The 19,462-nt window shown below is 41.2% G+C and overlaps 1 long non-coding RNA gene across 1 annotated transcript; it reads left to right on the top strand.

Annotated features, from left to right (window-relative positions):
* Positions 1-2,272: 2,272 nt before the first annotated feature.
* On the top strand, positions 2,273-10,728 carry LOC143444072 (uncharacterized). Its single transcript, XR_013113610.1, has 2 exons — positions 2,273-7,695; positions 9,054-10,728. It is a non-coding gene; the product is annotated as an uncharacterized LOC143444072 (long non-coding RNA).
* The last annotated feature ends 8,734 nt before the right edge of the window (positions 10,729-19,462 follow it).

Here is a 19,462-nt window from a genome sequence, read left to right on the forward strand (position 1 = left end):
AGTATCTAACTGCCTTCCCACCACTGCATTGGGCTTACTTAGACTAGTCAGATGTCTTTTACTGTAACGAAATACCAAAGGCTGGGTATTTCATAAAGAAAGGTTTAGGTTGCCCTTTTGGATGCTAAAAAATTGAGATCAGGCAGCTCTATCAATTTGGCCTCTCACAAGGGCCTTTTTGGCTGGTTCACAACATGGCAGAGAAGAGGGAAGGGAAGTGGCCATCTATAGCAGAGGCCAAGCACGTGCAGGAGATATCACTCTCATGAGAACTGACTTCTGAGTAATCGGCATTTATCCCTTCCCAGAGCAGTGTATCCAGTGACCTAACTACCTCACATTAAGCTAGATCTTTTCAAGTTTCCACCATCTTGAAAACCCTACAGAGAGGACCAAGTCTACATTATGTGAACCTTCAGGAGTCAAACAGTAGTGATCAACTAAGTGTAATACTTTGACATGCCCAGATCTGCACCAAATAATGTATTTCTATAGGATGCAAACTTCTTTGAGTCTTTTGTTATATTTTAACAAAATAGACTTTACTTGAAAGTTTGAAACACTGTGTCAGGATGAGCCTTGCCTGGATAACTCAAGAGTTCCCTCCATATTAGACAGTAGGTCATGGTGCCTGCTGGTGGCTCAGCACACCCTCCACAGGACAAGAGGGTCTAACCTCTGAAGTTACGTGTTGTCATTTGTTCTACAATCGATTGGTTCCCACAGGTTGGGGGGTGGGGGAGGGAAATTGCTCCCCATAGCCTGCTTTGCTTCCTGTTATTCTGGGTCCTTCAGAATTGTTATCTAGATCCCATTAGCACTTCCATCCTGAATACTCAAAGCAAGTCCTATAGACAGTTCTAAGTTAGCCTGACATTGAAACCAGTCCATTATTTGGCCCTATTCATTGGCCTCTTGTGCATTTTTCCTGTGTACTTTGCCTTCAGACTATCTTCTGAGCATTCTCTCGGTTGCTGTCTTTGCTTGGATGGTTTCACACTCTTGTCTGTCAAATCTCTAAGAATCCTGCCCTGGAAATAGTCTTGTCTTGTTCAACATATTTCTTATTTTTATTATTACTCTCATCACAGTAGTCATTCAGTGTAAATTTCATTAAGAAACAAAATATGTTAGATGTGGTTTATTTACATTACGCATGAGTACCCTGTTAGTCCTTCGTTTGCAGCTGTTTTTGCAGAATATTTTGACATCAAACCTAACACTGTCTGATGAATCCTAATACATTAAAGAATAGTTCCAAGAGTGTATTTAGAAAAGCCCATTTAGAAATTGTGCTTCTGCCATAAATATCGGAAAGATGTTTGAAAGCCCACATTCTAAAACGTAGGGCCTCCCAAAGAAATATAGACGTTCTAATGTCATAGTAACCCTTAACCAGAACACTTAAGTTAGTGAGCCTAGGTGCTTACAAATGCTTGACTAATCCTCTTGTGTTCCCTGAGTCCCGGTCACAAAAGAGAACCTCACAGACCAAGTTTCTATTGAGTGAGGTGTGCCAGCTGAGCAAGGTCATTAAACCACATTCCATCTTCACCGCAGCATTCCATGGTCAAGTCTAGAGGTTAAACTCATTCAACTGGTTTTGTAAACTCTCTCTCACCTGCAATCTGGTGTTGTATTCACATTTTAGAAACACGTTTTAACATAAAATTTATCATGATCTAACCCACTGTATTCTCACCAAGTTACCACAAAGCTGGCCATAGGATGGCAGTTACCACACTGCCCTGTCTTAGGGAATTTGCTTATGAAAAGGTTGGTAAGGCCTCCAACTAGAGTTTATTTCAGTACACACACATGTACACATACAATTTTGGTTTTTTGAGACAGGGTTTCTCTATGTAGCCTGGCTGTCCTGGAACTCTGTAGACCAAGTTGGCCTTGAACTCAGGACATCAACCTGCCTCTGCCTCCTGAGTACTAGGATTAAAGGCGTGGGCCACTACCTGGCATGTAAAACACACTTAAAAATTAGTCTTTATGGCAATGTTTTCATGTTCAGGTCTGACTAAGGTCACTTCCAGTTTTCAGATGGGTAAGTCTTTACATGGTCTTTACAGGACCAACTTATCAAATTCTTGAAGTTATGTTGTTCAATAAATATTCTTGCCTGCCGGGGGGCGGTGACAGATGCCTTTAATCCCAGCACTTGAGGCAGAGGCAGAGAGGCAGAGAGGCAGAGGGGCAGAGGGGCAGAGGGGCAGAGGGGCAGAGGGGCAGAGGGGCAGAGGGGCAGAGAGGCAGAGGCAGAGAGGCAGAGAGAGAGGCAGAGAGGCAGAGAGGCAGAGAGGCAGAGAGGCAGAGAGGCAGAGAGGCAGAAAGGCAGAGGCAAGCAGATTTATGAGTTTGAGGCTGGCCTGGTCTACAGAGCAAGTTCCTGGACAGCCAGGGCTACATTAAGAAACCCTGTCCCAAAGAGCTACCTTGTCATACAACCAGACCAGACCAGACCAGACCAGACCAGACCAAACCAAATCAAACCAAATCAAACTAAAAACAAAACAAATCAAAAATCAAAGGGTTGGAGAGATGGCCCAGGGGTTAAGAGCACTAGCTGCTTTTTTGGAGATGCTGAGTTCAATTCCCAGCAACCACAAGGTGGCTCACAACTCTCTATAATACAATCTGATGCCCTCTGCTGGCACACAGGTGTACATGCAGATAGAGCACTCATACATTAAATAAATAAATCTTAAAGAAAACCAACCAAACAAACAAACAAAACAAAACAACCCCTCCTCAAACACCCCCCACCAAAACCCAAGAACACCACTAACCAAAAACTGAACCAGCCAATAAATAAATATCCTTTAAAATATTTTAATTGCTATCTCCAGCAATACAACTTAGCAGCTTGTGCTCAAGGTAGTTTTCACCCTGGTCCTCTTTTCTGCTACTTGACGTGAAGGGATACTTAAAAATAATATATTTTGGGGCTGGAGAGATGGCCTATCAGTTTAGAGCACTAGCTGCTTTTCCTGACAACCTGAGTTCAATTCACAGCACCCATGGGGCAGCTTACAACTGTAACTCCAATCCCAGAGCATCTGATACCCTCACACAAGACGCTTATGCAAGCAAAACATCAATGCACTATATATATATATATATATATATATATATACACACACACACACACACATATATATATATATATATATATATACATGAAGCAATAAACAAGGACCTACTTTTCCTCATTTTAGTAATGAATGGGACCTATGAGACCTGCCTTGTTAACAGTCAAAGACGGTTTTCTCAGCTGACACCCACCTAGCCTGTGAACAGAGTCAAGTTATTGATGAGATCACAGAAGCACTGATCCACAGAATCATTGTACATGATAAGGCAGTTGCTGTGACAGTTCATTAAATGTGAGGTGCGTTAAATAGCAATAGATAGCTGGAATGCTTTAAGTGCCATTAACAAAAAAAACGAGGGGAGGGTATGGATGAGCTTAAAATACCTGCATGCTAGTGTTTACGGGAATCTACACCTCATGAGGAAATTCAATCTGGAAGATTAAACATACCTATTATTCAAATAATGATGATACTTGAAAATATAGAAGAAGATGGCCTGGCCAAGGAAGTGAGTGCAGTATATTAAGAAGGCAAGCCACAGACTGAATCAGGGCAGAGAAATCAGGGGAGGAAGTTCCAGGAGAGGAAGTCAAGAAATAGCTCGTATAAATGGAATAGGGAAGAGAGAAACTGAGAGGCCACTCGAGGAGTGACTGCGACGGGGTAAAGACTGTACAGCTGCTGTTTGTGGAGGAAAGAGAAGGTGATAATGTAGAGTGCGCTCTGTGTCAACATGTCTGATCAGCTTGGAATCATAATATTTTATAAACAGTGTAATCCATTAACAACAAGGTTTTCTTGGCAGTAAATGCTAGGTAAAAATTATTTTCATCGCTGTGTGCAGTGTCTTCAGGTTCTAACTGCATAAACAAGACATCTTGTAAGAACCTTGTGGAGCAACTTTGCTCAAGAAATGTAATTCTTGGTTTGGGGGAGGGAAACTTGGTTTGGGAAAAGTGAAGAAGCACGGAGATCGACATGAGAAGGAACTAGACAAGCACACTTGGAGCCAGTAAAGCATTTTACTCCTGTGACAGTAAACACCAGAGAGTGACCTACAATTCAGTGTTGCAGGATTCACCGTAGCCAAGTTATCCAATCAGACTCAGTGTCTGTGAGCGCATAAATGGATTCAGAAGATGTATGTACAGAGCCGCGTTTGGAGCCGTGAGGAGGACACAGTTGGGTGTATGCAGGAGGAAGATGGCCGCAGCAGGAGAGCATCGTGTTTGTGAAATACACCAGACTCAGGAGCAGTTTCATGCTTTCTCTCATGGGTTTTTATCATTACATAAGATCTCTCTCTCTCTCTCTCTGTCTCTCTCTCTGTCTCTCTCTCTCTCTCTCTCTCTCTCTCTCAAGCTCGACCAAGTGCACACACACACACACACACACACACACACAATTATAGGAAAGAAACAAAGAAAAGAAAGAAAACAAATATTAGAGGCAGAAATCAGAAAATAAAGGATTTTTTTTGAAAGTTGTCAGGACCTAGGGACTCTAACCCAATTTCTGTCCCCTTCCTCAAAGGAAACTGGGCTCTTTCTGGGCAGGGGACTCATAAGTTTGTTTCTGCACACAAAAAGATAGTTCTAAAAAGAACTGCTTTTCTCTGGAGGCTTTGGTGTCCCCACCAAAAACTGTCTAGCTGTTTTTTGTCCTCTGGTTTCATGCAGAGTCTTCCTATCAGTGTCTTAGAGCCTCTGTATGTAAACAGAAAGGCAGGGTCACTAGGCACGGTGGAAGTCTCCAAAATATGAGAGGAAGGAAAACAAACAAAGTAAGTCAAACAAAAAAATGTAATTATTATGTTCAGGCAAATACAAGTTTAAACTTCATATAAAACGTGGGGATAGGAACAACAGAGATGTCCGAGTGTTAAAAGGTGCTTACTGCTCTTCTAGAACACTCAGCATCTGTCCCCAGCACCCACATTGTAGTTCACAACTGTCTGTAACTTTGCTTACAGGTGATCCCACATCCTCTTTTCAGCCTCCATTGGCAACAGGCATGTACATATGCGCTTACATACATGCAGGAGACACAATCATACACATGCAATAAAAAAATTTTTTTAAACTAGAGGTAAGCTGGGCAGTGGTGGCAAAAATCTTTAATCCCATCACTCAAGAGGCAGAAGCAGATGGATCGCTAAGTTCTAGGCTAGCCTGGTCTACAGAGTAAGTTCCAGGGCAGCTAGGAGGACTACACGGAGAAATCTTATCTCGAGCAGGAAAAGAAAGGTAGTGGTTAAAAAAAAAAAAAAAAAGGCTAAAAAGATTTAAGAGGGGCTGCTTAAGGATAACAGACTGAAAGTCTGAGGTGAAGGAAAGACTGGTGTTTTCCCTACAAGCCGTTACTACCATGGACATTTTAAAACTGTCAAACTTGGTTAGCTTAGTAGAGATATTAAAGACCTTGGATTTTTTTTTTTTAAGCCCTCAAAGACATCATGTTTTTGTAAAATCACATGTAGATTTCCATCAGCTTGTGTTTGTTATTGGAAAGGTCTTCCTTCCTGTTACAGTAATACGTATATCGTGAACTGCCACCAATTTATCACTGGCCTAAAAGCCTCTTCCTGTTCTTCATTGCTGCTGAGATTAACGGACACGAATCACCTTCCAATCAGCTTTAAGAAGCCAGAGGAAAGCATTGCACCACAGGTTCTAATAGTTCTCAAAGACTCACTGAAGTCTCGAATTTTCTACCCGTGCTATCGAATACAACTTTTGCTCATAAAATTCAGTTTGTTAAATCTCAGCTTCTGTGTACCACAAACGTCATGGGAAATGTGCTTCTGAAGGTGGGTACCGACTGATAAGAGATGTGTGACCTCTTGAAATGTTTCACCTTCTAGTTTAGGGTTACACTGACACTAACAACTGTGGGACAACCTGACGACTCTTCCTGGGGTTATGTTCCTCACCTCTGCAGCCCTCCAGCTCAGCCATTGAAACATCCTATATGCTCTGCAGGACACCCTGGGTAGTGTTTCCACAGAAGGAAATTGGAAAAGGCATACTGTGATTTTCCCAAGTCCATGTCATGCTTTTTTTCAAAGTATATTGTCACAACAAATGGAAAGAGTCGCTATCTAAATAGTTTCAAAAACCTCAACATCATTATCTTGGCCATCAGCGGAATGGAGAAATGAAAGTAGGTAATACAATTATGAAATAAAGTCCTCATACCCTCTGCTGCTCCTTCTTTATCCCTTACAGGTGAGAGGAAGCTCAACAGAAGGAATGAGCCGGTCCGGTGCACAGAGAAAGCATGTGTCAGACTTTTGACTCAATAGTCACAGTATATGAGCCGCCACTTACTTCACGGTCTTATTTGTGTGAGATGTAACAGACAAGCACAGGGAGGGGACTGAAAGACATTTTCTGTCTTGGACAAATGGGTCATAAGATAACGCTAACTGTTTCCTCCTGAAATCTCCAAGCTTGCTCTGCATGCTTTCTCGTGGTTTGGTTTCTGCTTTGACCAGGGTCCTGTGTGGGCAGGCAGGGTGGAGTCCTTCCATTCTAACTCTAACACTGTGGTGACATTCTGAGTTCACCAGTATTTGTTCCTCAATTTCTTTTGGGGTTTTCTGAGCTACTCGATACAGCTAGAAAGGCTCTTTGCTTCTCTTATTGACAAGCATTAAACTGTGCCAAATATTTGTTGGCACAGAAAAGCACTTTAGGGTGAGAGTTGTTGACAGAGACAACATAGCCTCATGTTTTCATGACTCATGACATGTTGCCCTCAGCCACTTTTCTCCCACCAGAAAATGTTTTAGTTACATAGAGTATTTACATACTTCAGGTAGGGATGCTCAAATAAAATTCATGTTTCCTTTACTGCTATTCAACATTTTAATTTAGAATTATTATTATTATTATTAATATTATTATTATTATTTTGAGATAGAGTCTCACAAGCTTATCTTACACTTACTACAATCTTCCTGCCTCATCCTTTTAAGTGCTGCAATAGCATGCATGCCCAACACTTCATTCTTTTATAATTTTTTTTTGGGGGGGGTTCTAAATTACACCTTTGTGATTTGATGTTTAAGCCTCTAGCTTGATCTTAAGACTCCCTGTTTTATTACAAAAATGCTTTTCCTTGCAGGCACACTGGGACTTCTATATCATCATCATCATCTTTTTTAAGATTTTGTAATCTTTATGCTCCTTCCTTGAATGTTGAAAGTCAAAATATACATTATGTAACTTCTTTATGTGATAAGAATCTATTTGTTGAGATTCTTAATTTGTCCCTTTAAAAGAATTAGCATGACACACAATGGAGCATAAGACACAATGGGATGAGAGCCAGCAAAGGGAGCTAGAAGTAGCTATTGATGAACCAAAGAGTGAGGTCAGTATCCAGATGCCCAGGGCTACAAGTTTGACTGGTGCCAGCTCCTTGTTCTGTGGAGCAGCTTCATGTGCGTCTCTTTGCACACAGATGGTCAGAACCTCCTGCTGTTAGGGTTCTCTAGAGAAACAGGAACCACAGGAGATGCAACGTGCATGCCATGCCGAGAATGAGATCAGCTGGAGGGAATTGACTCGTGTGAGTATGGAAGCTGGTAAGTTCAAGACGCCACAGTTGTGTTTGCTGGTGGATTCCCTCTTGTGTGGGGGGGAAGCCAGTGTTGTTTAGTTTAGAGTTTCCGCTAATTAGATGATTTCTGAAGACAAACTAGCTGGGCAGTGGTGGCACACGCCTTTAATCCCAGCACCTGAAAGGCAGAGGCAGGCAGATTTCTGAGTTCGAGGCCAGCCTGGTTTACAGAATGAGTTCCAGGACAGCCAGCTCTCTACAAAGAGAAACCCTGCCTCGAAAAACCAAAAACAAACAAACAAACAAACAAACAAACAAGAAAACCCTGAAGACAAACTACCTTCCTCAGAGTCCGCAGATTTGAATGCAGATCTCTCTTGCAACCATCATTGCAAGCCTGGGAAAATGGTTCAGTGGGGAAAATGTGTGCAGCTTGCAGCATAAGCCCTAGGACCTGGGTTCGATCCTCTGGCACTCTATCACTCTCATAAAAAAAGGCTGTGGGAAGCAGAGATGGAGGAGTGACTGAGTGACTGGACCAGTCTCCAGTTTGAGGGAGCCTGTCTCAAACAAGCCAGGAAGTAATAGAAGAGTCCACTCAGCTTCCTCCTCTAGCCACTGCATACTTAGCCCCCACATGTGTGCCTACATCCCACACACTCATACTTTAAAATATACACAGGAGAGTCTTGCAGGTTCTGTGGATATAGCTCTTGGCAGAGTACTTACAAAACACCCATGAAGCCCGGGGTTGAATCTCAGCACAGAATAAAATCAGGTATGGTATCAGGTACATGTTTTTAATTTCAGCACTCAGAAGGTAGAGGCAGGGGAATCAGATACACAGAATGTTTAAGGCCAGCCTGGGCTACATAAGATCCAGCCTCAAACAAACAAACAAACAAAAAAAACAAAAGAACAAATCAAGCAAATAAATAACGAAAAAAAGTGCACATTTTTGCCTTCTGTATCTAGAATAACCAGCATTTGATGACAAATCAAGGCACTTTGCCCATCTCATAAAATTCTATTACATAGCTAGGGTTTGCCACTTATCAGTGTCTTCCATCTGGTCTTTCATCTCTTCTATGTGCCCTTTCTCATTTATCTAGTTCAGGAAGTGTCTCTTATTCTTTACTTGTTTTTTCTCACAGTTAACACTGTAGAGGATTTCAGAAGAATATCAAGCCTTAAGCTCATACCTCCCAGGCTAAGTGAAGCTTCAGCCTCTTTATGGGCAGTGGATGTCCCTGAACAGACCTTGGGCCCTGTTGGTCACCCAATTGGCTCTACTGCCACTTGGTCCAGTGTGTGAGGAAGAGCACTATTGATGGGAGGAAGAGCACTATTGATCTATTGTTTTATGTCTTTGTTTCCTTGCAGAAAAAGACTCTTAGGTTATTTTTCAGAAGAAAAGTCAAAACAAGGATGAAACAATACAAGAAACTGGCAAAATGAGAAAGTTCCTAGGGGGAGATCACAACATAACTCTATGTTGTCCCTCTTTTCCCGTTTGAGCTGCCATCTTACATGCAGAATGATAACTTCTGAACACTGTTATTGTATTCCCATACCATCTGAGCCTGGATCTCAGTCCACTCACTCCTGTGATCCAAGGGAGATTTTGTTCTCAAGTTAATTTGTGTGATAAATGTATCCTTGCAAAACTTCCTGTGAGAGGTTAATGAAATAACAATGTGAGGGCAAGGTTTATAAATGGAATCTTCGGTACCCATGGGGGATGGGGAAGGCTGAGAGTGGCCACATACTGAAGACATTAAAACCAATGACCAGATTGTTTACCTGGGGGAATCATTGCTGTAGCTGATTAACCTGCTCTATTCTCCCCTGGTGGCAGTGGAGGCAGTGGTGAGTTCCTCCCTACCTGTCCCAATGTTCTGGATTTTCGAATGAAAGACATACACATGCATCCTTGTATTTAATATTTAATATGTCTTAAACAACTCAATGGCTGGGCCAGTCCAATACTCCTGAGTTATTACTAAAATCTATATTTCGTCTTTGCTACCCTAGACCCAATTGCAGGGGGTGGAGGGGGGGCACTTCTCCTCAGCTCTTACATGATTGCGTGCTTTCTCTTCTGCAACCTCAAGCCTGGATGTTACTCCTTATCTGGCGTGGTGATTCTGCTTTCTCTCCCTCCTGCGTTTCTTGCCCAGAGCCTCTGTCTCTCTGCTGAGCCATTAGCCACTGGCAACTTTATATACCAATCAAAGCCAACTTGGGGCAGGGACCCTCAAAGTCTAACATGCAGATGTGTGAATTCCCGTGTAATTCTGAGAACCCAATTAACATCATACAAGCAATAAACCAAATGTACAGCAGAGGAGATCATGTGATTGTCTGGCACGTAAAGATAGAAAGAAGACACAGAGGAGAGAACTTGTTTTTTTCCATCCCAGCTTTCCCTCCTCCCAGGTGAAACACAGATGAGTGAATACATTTATTTCATATTCGCAGAAGCACCAGGAGAATGCCTTTTACTTTTTCTGGTCATCAAACACCATGTCATAAAGGTTTTTAAGTTAAAAATTTGAAATAATCTGTAGAACTTGGCTGAAAAAGTACAGAACAAGTTAGTGATAGGTATTTACCCATAGTCAACATATTAGATGCATATTTATAGATATTTTTAATTTGCTTGGGAAGAAAATAAGATGTTGTCTTCTCCACAGAGGGCTAGCTATTTTACTTTGTGTTGGCTTCACGTCTATTTCTTGGCTTTTCATTCTCTTTGTTCTGTCTTTGTGGTCGAGAACAAACTGAAGTCCATCTAGGTGGAGCTGAGAGCTTCACACCAGAGACAGCAAGTGAACCTGGCCCACATCAAAGGGGGACAAAACAGGAGGTTTTCTGTATCTACCCAAGGCTTCTTACCCTGAAATCCTACCCCACTGTCCCACCTAGAACAACTCACCTCACTTTAAACCCAGGCATATTTGATATCTTTCTCTCTCATCTAACTTTCTCAGGACATTTGGAAATATGGCTTATCTCTTTGTAAATTTAAATATATGTTTAAATGTTCTACTTTGTTTCTTTTGTTGTTTTGTTTGTTTTTTAGTTTTTCAAGACATAGTCTCTCTGGGTAGCCCTGGCTGTTCTGGAACTTACTCTCTAGACCAGGCTAGCCTTGAACTTGAGATTCACCTGCCTTTGCCTTCCAAGCCCTAGAATTAAAGGTGTGCATCACCACACCCTGCTTCTACTTTGTCTCTTGTTTCCTAATCCAAAAACAAAAACACACTGAGGGGTGCCTGTACCAGGTGTTGTGAACCCGCATGTTGACATCCTCACAATCTGCAGTAATTTTAGTGAGGAGTCATCCCCACTGAAGGAAGATGTGGGAAGAACGAAGTGAGTGGTCAATATCTCATAACCAAATGTTGACCCAACTTGGCTATCTCTGAGATGTCTGAGTCACTGAGAAGAGACATCTCAGTAGCAATCCAGTCCACTCCTCATATCTCAGTTGTACCCAGGCCGCAACCTTGATTTGCATTATGTAAGGATTTATAAATGTCTTGCAGTTAGGATTCTGGGAAACAAATTCTATAGTTATGAAAACAAGTCCATCATTCTCCTTCCTTATCTTTTTTCATATTAAATAAAAAATAGATTAATGTGATTTGCTAAGCTTTGAATTAATGGATATTAATTCTTACTGGTGCTGATTTTTTTTTTTTTTTGGAAAGTATCTTTGTGTGACTTAATACAGCTATAGAACTATGGGTAGAAACTATTATGCCCCAAACCACTTCCTGCATCTGTTTACTCATTAACTTGCAATGTTTGAGCCAAAGTCTTCCCCACTGCTAAGGGCTTGTGGACTTGTGCTTGTAACTACGATGCTGTATGGGTCAAATAAATGATAAAAATCAAGGAAAGCAGGAATGTGTGGGCTCAGAGGCCAGATTTTGAGGAAATGACAGGTACCTTGATACAGTGGGAGAAAGCATCGTTATGTTAACAGTTTATGTGAAGCTTGACACAGGTTAGACCCATAATAAATATTCATGGTTATCATTCAAATTCCACAGTTTTAGGTAATAGTCCTGGTTTGGTCTTCTGTAATCAAAAACTATGACTCAGTTGTACCAGAAAGCTGGGACATCCCTATCTCATCACATTTGATTAGAGTGATTTTTACCTGTGGGTCAAAGTTCCTTTGGACCTTCTCACAGGGGTAGCATAGCAGATACTTGCATATCAGATATTTATGTTACAATTCATAACAGTAGCATGATTACAGTTATGAAGTAGCAACAAAAATAATTTTACAGTGGAGGATCACCACGAGGAACTGTATTAATGGGTTGTAGCATTAGGAAGGTTGAAAACCACTGGAATCTCCAATCTTTCGTTTTGGAAGAGTTAGTTGTATTGGTCCATCTGATGGCTAAAACGGATATGCACTGGATACTTTACTAAGAAAAGAAATGTATTCCTTATAGTTCTGGAGGTCCCAAACTCAAAGTCAAGCAAAATCAGGCAAAGGGACCTTGGTGCTGATGCTCTGCAGTCCTGAGACAGTGTCTTAAACATTCTAGTTTAAGACAGTGCAAATATGCTAGCTAGCCCGCTTCATAACCATGAGGATGTTTCCCCAGTAACCCATGCATCCATTTAGGAAAGCAGGGTCTTCTTTACACAGTAACCTCCCCAAGTTGGGGAGTTAGTAACATGAGGCTCAGAGCACACATTCCCATTGTATGTGAATTGAAATATTAAAAAAAAATAGTGGTATAAATGTAAACCATAAAATAGAATGCTTGCGTGCCCCAATAAATACTTCTCCTGCTTCACCTCCCGATGATAAATATCCTTAAATGTGTTCTAGAAATCTCTTACTCTTTTGCACACAACTGTCGCAAATACCCATTTTAATAAAACACCAAAGGAATCTTATAAGTGTGCACATCACATACTTTATATTTTGGGCATTTTCTGTAAGAACATATACAGGCTGCCTTTGAAAGGCTCTATAACATTTTGCAGAATGTAAACATTTATTTAACTGATACCTTAATACTGGGCATTGGGACACTCTTTCCTTTTCTCGTGCTCCTCCTCCTCTCTTAAACCTCATCTCCTGTTATCAGCTCACCTGTCTATCTGCTTCATCAGTGGTGTTCAGACAATCTATGTGGAATGCTGTTGTGGAAATGCTAACATTTGATTCCAGGACTGGGACATGGAAGCCTGGTGGCTTCTGCCTTACACTCTCTGGGATCATTCAGTCTGGTAGACAGCACTTAAGGTGTTATGGGGATTCTCCAGTAGTCATATTGAAAGGTCTGTGGGGTGAGACATAACATCTGCAACTTGGCAGCCTATGAGTGAGTCAGACTGAAATTGAACCTTCTTGCACCAGCCTCTGCCACATGCCAGCTATAGACTGCTCTTCGTGGCTGAGGCAGGGATCTTCTCTGAGTTAATATTGCCACTATGGCTTTCTACTTCGCTTTAAGCAGAGCTAATAGAGAAGAAACACCATGACGGCCATGGTGGCACATATGGTTATTTCTATGAAAACGTGCAAGTCTCGGAGACAAATTCCTAGAAGTAGAACTGAAAAGATTTAAAACATGGGTGTAAACTCTTTAGTATTGATCTGTTTAATTGAACGGTATCTCATTGTGGATGAGTAGCTTCATACACTGTAGCTCACATTAAAATTTTGCCATTTTGGTAGACAGGGTAAAAGCAAGGTACAAGTGACTTGAATGAGGAAATTGGAAAAGTGAGGGAGGGCTTTAACTAGAGAGAAGGTGGGAGTCAAATGCAGAAGAATGAACAACATAGCACAATACCTTAAGGGTGCAGTAGTGGCACCTGGGCTGTGATCAATGCTCTTCTTAGCAAGAAGGAAATCATGCTTCATACTGCAAACCTTGTCAACTCAAGGCTACTGAAGTCATGGATCTTAGAGGAGACCCTATAGCTACCATTTTACTAAACTAGCATAGTCCCTAACTACATTCTAAATATGCTTACGCTAACAGATAAGCACAGGTCTCATTTCATTAAGGAAACTTTGCAACAAACACAAGACCATTACCGAAAACCCAACCAAATTGCAGAATTGTGGAGCCCAGTCCCAATAGATACAATGCCTACATTTTATGCTACGAGATCATTGTGGAAGAATGGGTGGAAAGATTGGAAAAGCCAGAAAACTTGGGAGTTCGATGTAAGATTGTGTCTTCTAGAAATGTCAGAGAAGTTACTCGCATGATGTCTCACCAACATGGCTGCCTAAAAGAGACCTGAACGAAGACAACACCAATAAACACATTAACATGGAAGGAGGAAGCTCAGGAGACCTCAACCCTAGAGAAAGAACTACAGGCAATAAGAAATACTGAGAGCCTGAGAAACAGTCTTCCTAGGGAGACTATTTTTATGCAATACCAAGTGGTCAGTTCAGAAAATACATACCTACAAGTAACATTATCCTGACTAAGCAGGTTGTATGTATATATTTAGAAACACACAACAACAACAATGGAAGAAAAAGGGGCCATGAGATTGAAAGAAAGTAGGGTACATGGGAGTGGCTAGAGGGAGGAAGAGGGGAATGTCAAATTATAATCTATCTATCTATCTATCTATCTATCTATCTATCTATCTATATATTATTACTATATATTTTGTAGTTTTCTTTATAAAATCTATACTTCATAGTTAAGCATGAGATGATTTTTATATATTTTAGACATTTATGTTTATATTTATGTTACCTGGAAATTAATGTCTTTTATACATAGATTGCTCATCTCTTTTTTTCTTCATTTTTATTAGTTCTTTGAAAATTTTGGGCAATGTGTTTTGAGCATTTATTCCGAATCCCCAATTCCTCTCAAATGTAGCATTCCACTCTCCCTGCCTTCACTATTCAATGTTGTATATTTTTTTCCCTTTCTTTTTTTCTTTTGCTTTCTTTTTGCCTACAAAGTCTTATAACTTTCAGATTTATGGCCTGCTACTGGAGCACAGGACGAAGGCAATGGTGGTGGTGGTGGGGTGTTGTAAACTGATTAGGGACTGATTCTTCCTCTCCCAGGACCTATTAACCCACCAGTACCTACATAGCTACACTGTACCCACCTCCCCTATCCATGCCTGGATTTTGTCTGGCTTGAGCATACGCAGCTCACAACTCTTCGTGTAGTGAAAAGTCGGTTGCTTTTTATATGTGTACTTATTTTTCCATATTGTGAACTTTTTATTGCATATTGTTCATTATTTTCAGAATATAAAGCATTTTGTGTTTTTTGTTTGTCTGTCTTAATTTTTACTCTTAAAAAACACCAGTACTTGGAAGGCAGAGGCAGGTGAATCTCCGTGAGTTAGAAGCCTGTTTGGTTTATATAGTACGTTTAAGCCCAGTTAGGACTCTACAAGCAGACCTGTCTGAAAAATAAATAAAAGCTGCACATTGTGGCACACTTTTTTTTAATCCAACCATTTAAGAGGGAATGGCAAGTGGATCTTTGTGAGTTCAAGGCCAGACTGGTCTACATAGTGAGTTCTGGGTCAGCCAGAACTACAAAATAAGACATTGTCTCAAAAAATTAATTTGGTGTAATGTATCATTTTTAAAAGTGATTCTGGAGACCAGACACAGTGGAGCATGCTTGCAATCCCAGCACTTCGGGGTGAAGGCAGGAGTGTTAGGCTCTAGGCAAGTCTCAGCCACTTAGAGTTTTAGGCTAGCAGTGGCTGCATGAGACTTTGTCCTAAAAGAAATCCAAACAATCTCTAACTATTAAAGGTCAAAAATACCAGATTATCTTTTAGTTTGTAGACTTTGTGCTTTCCCTGCCAACAATGGTGACTGAGAAATTAGCTAGCCACAAATACTGGCAAAAGCCCCGAGATTTCTGTTATCTGCCAATTTCCAGTATCTAAGTGCTTGCCTTGTGTCTGATTTCAAGCCAACAATGTGATGTGACAAAACAGAGGTGGTTAGAAAAATTTAGTAACGCAAAGAACTCAGCACACGCAGCCCTGGCCAGCTGGTCTTTTGTGGCTCTCACGTGCCATTGAAGAAGACATGCACAGGAGAGTGGGAAACCCTGTTTCTTCTTTCCTTTTATTTCTTACCAGCTTAGGAAGTCATTAAAATAACTAATCCAACATAATTTTCTACAGTTATGTTGGCATTTTAATATACTGTGTGCTAAGGTGAGCTTTTCTTTCAACATAGGTTGTTATTCTTAAAACGCAGCTCAAACCACCTTGTGTATGCTGCCTGGTTGGTGGCTCAGTATCTGAGAGATCTCAGGGTTCTGGGTTAGTTGAGACTGCTGGTCTTCCTATGGGGTTGTCCTCCTCCTCAGCTTCTTCCAGCCTTTCCCTAATTCAACCACAAGGGTCCCTGATTTCAGTATCTGCATCTATCTCAGTCAGCTAACCCTTGAGAGACTTGAGGCCCCAGGGAGTGGGGAGGCCTGGCAGTGAAGGGCAGTGCAAAACATCTTCTTGTGGAAGAAGAATGGGATGAGAAATTGTGGGAGGACAGACCAGGAAGAGGGCAATGACTGGACTGTGAAAAAATAAAAGTAGTAGTAATAATAATAATAATAATAATAATGATAATGATAATGATAATGATAATGATAATGATAATGATAATAATAATAATACAGCTCAAAATCATCTTATACCTTCATACAGATGTAGGGATGGATGGGACAGAGAGATGTGCCTTTACGCCACTAATAAAGTTCATGAAGTTTCTCTTTAGGTCTTTTGTTCCTCCATCTGTATTACCCTCCATACTTAAGTATTAATGCCGTTCTCTCTTCTTACTTTCTTCATCTTGTATTTTTAAGCTAATTGATTAATAAGTAGTTAATTAAGCTACTGTGAGATGGAATCTGCTATAGTGTCCAAGCTGGCGTACAAGCAGGCCTCAAGTGATCCTCACCAAGTTGCAGACACACTACATTGGGCATCTAGCTTGCTGACTTAGTTTTGTTTCACATGAACTAGTAGTAACTCCTTTCTCAGTGCAAAAGATCAGTGGCTGAGGGGTGAGGGAGTTGAACAGAAAGAATACAAAGGATGTTTAGTGTACTGAACTTGTCTGTGGCTTATAATGATGATGGCTCAAAGCATACAAAATAAAATGCCAAATTTGAGCCCCAAGATGCTCTATGAAGCTGAATGGGCCATGGCAATGTAGGTCCATCGGTTGCAACAGATTTGCCTTAAACTGACTGGCAGGAGGTTGATAACAGAGAGGTTATGGGTTCACCTCCCTATCCCCTGCAGGCTTTTGGAGACCTAAACTTTCTGTACAAAATAAAGTCTTCATTCAAACCACACCAAAATATCACCTCCAATCTTTTGTTACCTGGAAGTGCAAATGGTCTGTTGAAGATTCAAGTGCTAAAGTCAAAAAAAAAAAAACATCTTTGGAGGGAGAAGGAAGCTATAGGCTGCTGGGCTAAGAGTTCTGGTTCTGGATGTGTGCGAGCGTTAGTTAAGGGATCTTCAGTTTTCTCACAGAGAGCAGGAAGGGGAGCAGTCCTCAGAGTCAAGAGGAAACACTGAGCATTCCGAGTTGAAGGCACTGGCTCCAGGTTCTGGCCATGGCTGGATTACTTCCTGCATGAGTGATTGTGAGAACTCCCTGAGACTTATTTTTTCTTACCTGGGTAACAGGCACCTTCCCAGCACAGTCGAGGAGGCTCCACCGAGACAGTACATCCTCTGCTCTTTCTTCTGAAGTGATGCCAAGATTTTGGTTATTAGTCACAAAGAGAACGGTGCCCCAGAAACATGCAAGCAGCAGACATGCATTGGAGACTGTCTTCCTGGATTCTGCCAATTTGTCTCTACTTGTCCTTGAATGGGATGTGTTTACCTGCTCAACTATAAAACTGAAGAAAGAATCCTTATTGTTTTAAGGACAACTCAGATACGTACACAGTGAAGTCTATTTATCCATTTTACCACAGTAAATGATCCACAAAAGCTGTGCTCTTTCTTTTCCAAGTGTGGCACAACATTGGTACCTGTCTCTGACATTGAGCTTAGCCTAAATTCATGCCCCATTGCTCCAGGAGACAGGGAACCTGACTTCTTCAGTGTTTCCTTGATGTCTGATCACTTCTGTCTTTTCGCTCATTGTTGTCTGATGAAGATGCCTCCCACCCTCATTGATGTTTCAATAAATAAATCTAAATAAATGGACCATAGACAGACTGACCCGAGAAAAACCATTTGAATTGCACATACACACGGAACTCCCACAGACATGATACATGAAGAGCAGCTCACATTTGTAGGTAAGCACCCTGTGGATGAAACTAGTAGGAGCTTGCAGCTTCTTCAAAAAGATGGAGATGAAGCATGTGCTGAGGCAGGAAATGCCAATGGAAGCAAGGTCGATTTGTTACACAGACAAGTTGTGTCTGAGCACCACTCTGAAGACTTGGTGACAGTCTGTCACAGGGCCTGCTGGTCACCATATATGTTGTATCTCCCATCATTTCTGTTATGTAATTTGTCTTCTTCTATATGGAAGAAATTCCTGCAGAGGGGACTTGGGACAATGGCGGTGTCTTACGCATCTTTTGGCATATAAAAACATGTCAGAAAAAGCTTCTGTCCACACCTTGTGGGGAATGGGGGCTAGAGTCAGAAGGAGAAGGTTAAAGACCTTGGTTCTGAGGTCTTCCTATTTGGTTTACCTCAAAGTCTTCAGCATGCTCAATTGACATACTTGGGGTATTATTTCCCAAACCCCAGCAATCTCTGGGACGGACATGCAGCATTTTTTTTTTTATCATAGCATTCTACTAGAGGTATATCTATTTGAGATGAAGTAAACCACAAGGGGGATCTTTAGACAGTTAAAAGCTGTGTGATAGATTTAGAAAAGGAGAGAACTTTAAAAATACAAAAGAATGATTAATTCTGCCGTCATGAGGGGGAAATCCCAACTGTTCATTACTAGCGTTACATTTTTATAAAAAGATGTTTATTCTTTTCTTCTTGGCCATGTTTTCATTTGACACCTGTCTTCTTGGGTGGAAATAGCCTTTTTATGAAGCTGCTGGGAGTAGGGGAGTGGGGAGTTTCTGCTCCTTGCGTGTGATTGCTTTCCTCTGTTAAGTAATGAGATCAGTCAGCATGTCACATTTTACTCTCCAGTGATGGCCACCACCTCTCGATTTCATGAGAAACGATAAAACAAATGAGTCACCCTGAGGGCGCTTCAAGAATGGCACGCTAGGTCAGACTAGCCCCACCTCCTCTGTAGCTGAAGAGGTTCCAGAAAAAGCCTTCTGAGATGCTCCTCCAGAAACACAGGCATGCTTCTGGCTTCCTCCTCTTTCACTCCTCTTGCCTCTCATTTGGCTTTCTGGATTCCACTGAATCTTTTTAAATGGCAAATATGAATCTTATTTGAAATATGAAAAGTAATAATCTGTGATTTTTTTTTTTCTGCACATACAGACAAGGCATTTTGAATAGAAGAGGGTAGATGTGTTTCTTCTCCTAATTAGCAGTCACCCTGGGTGAACCGGTCCAATTTTAGAAAACTCTGCTTAGACTGCACTTCATTTCCTTTTCCTTTTGAGATAAGCTTAGCTTAGGTGAGTGTTTTCGTAACCCTTGCCTCGTGTTTTAGACACTGCTTCTTTCTTATCTTTTAAACTACAACCATTCTTTGTTTAAATGCTTGGACTGCATTGCAATTAAATAGCTCTCTTAAGTCACAGGAGAAAAACAAAAATACAGCGTGGAATAAT

This window comes from Arvicanthis niloticus, chromosome 12 (assembly GCF_011762505.2).
Source record: "Arvicanthis niloticus isolate mArvNil1 chromosome 12, mArvNil1.pat.X, whole genome shotgun sequence".
In the NCBI taxonomy this organism is placed as follows: Eukaryota; Metazoa; Chordata; class Mammalia; order Rodentia; family Muridae; genus Arvicanthis; species Arvicanthis niloticus.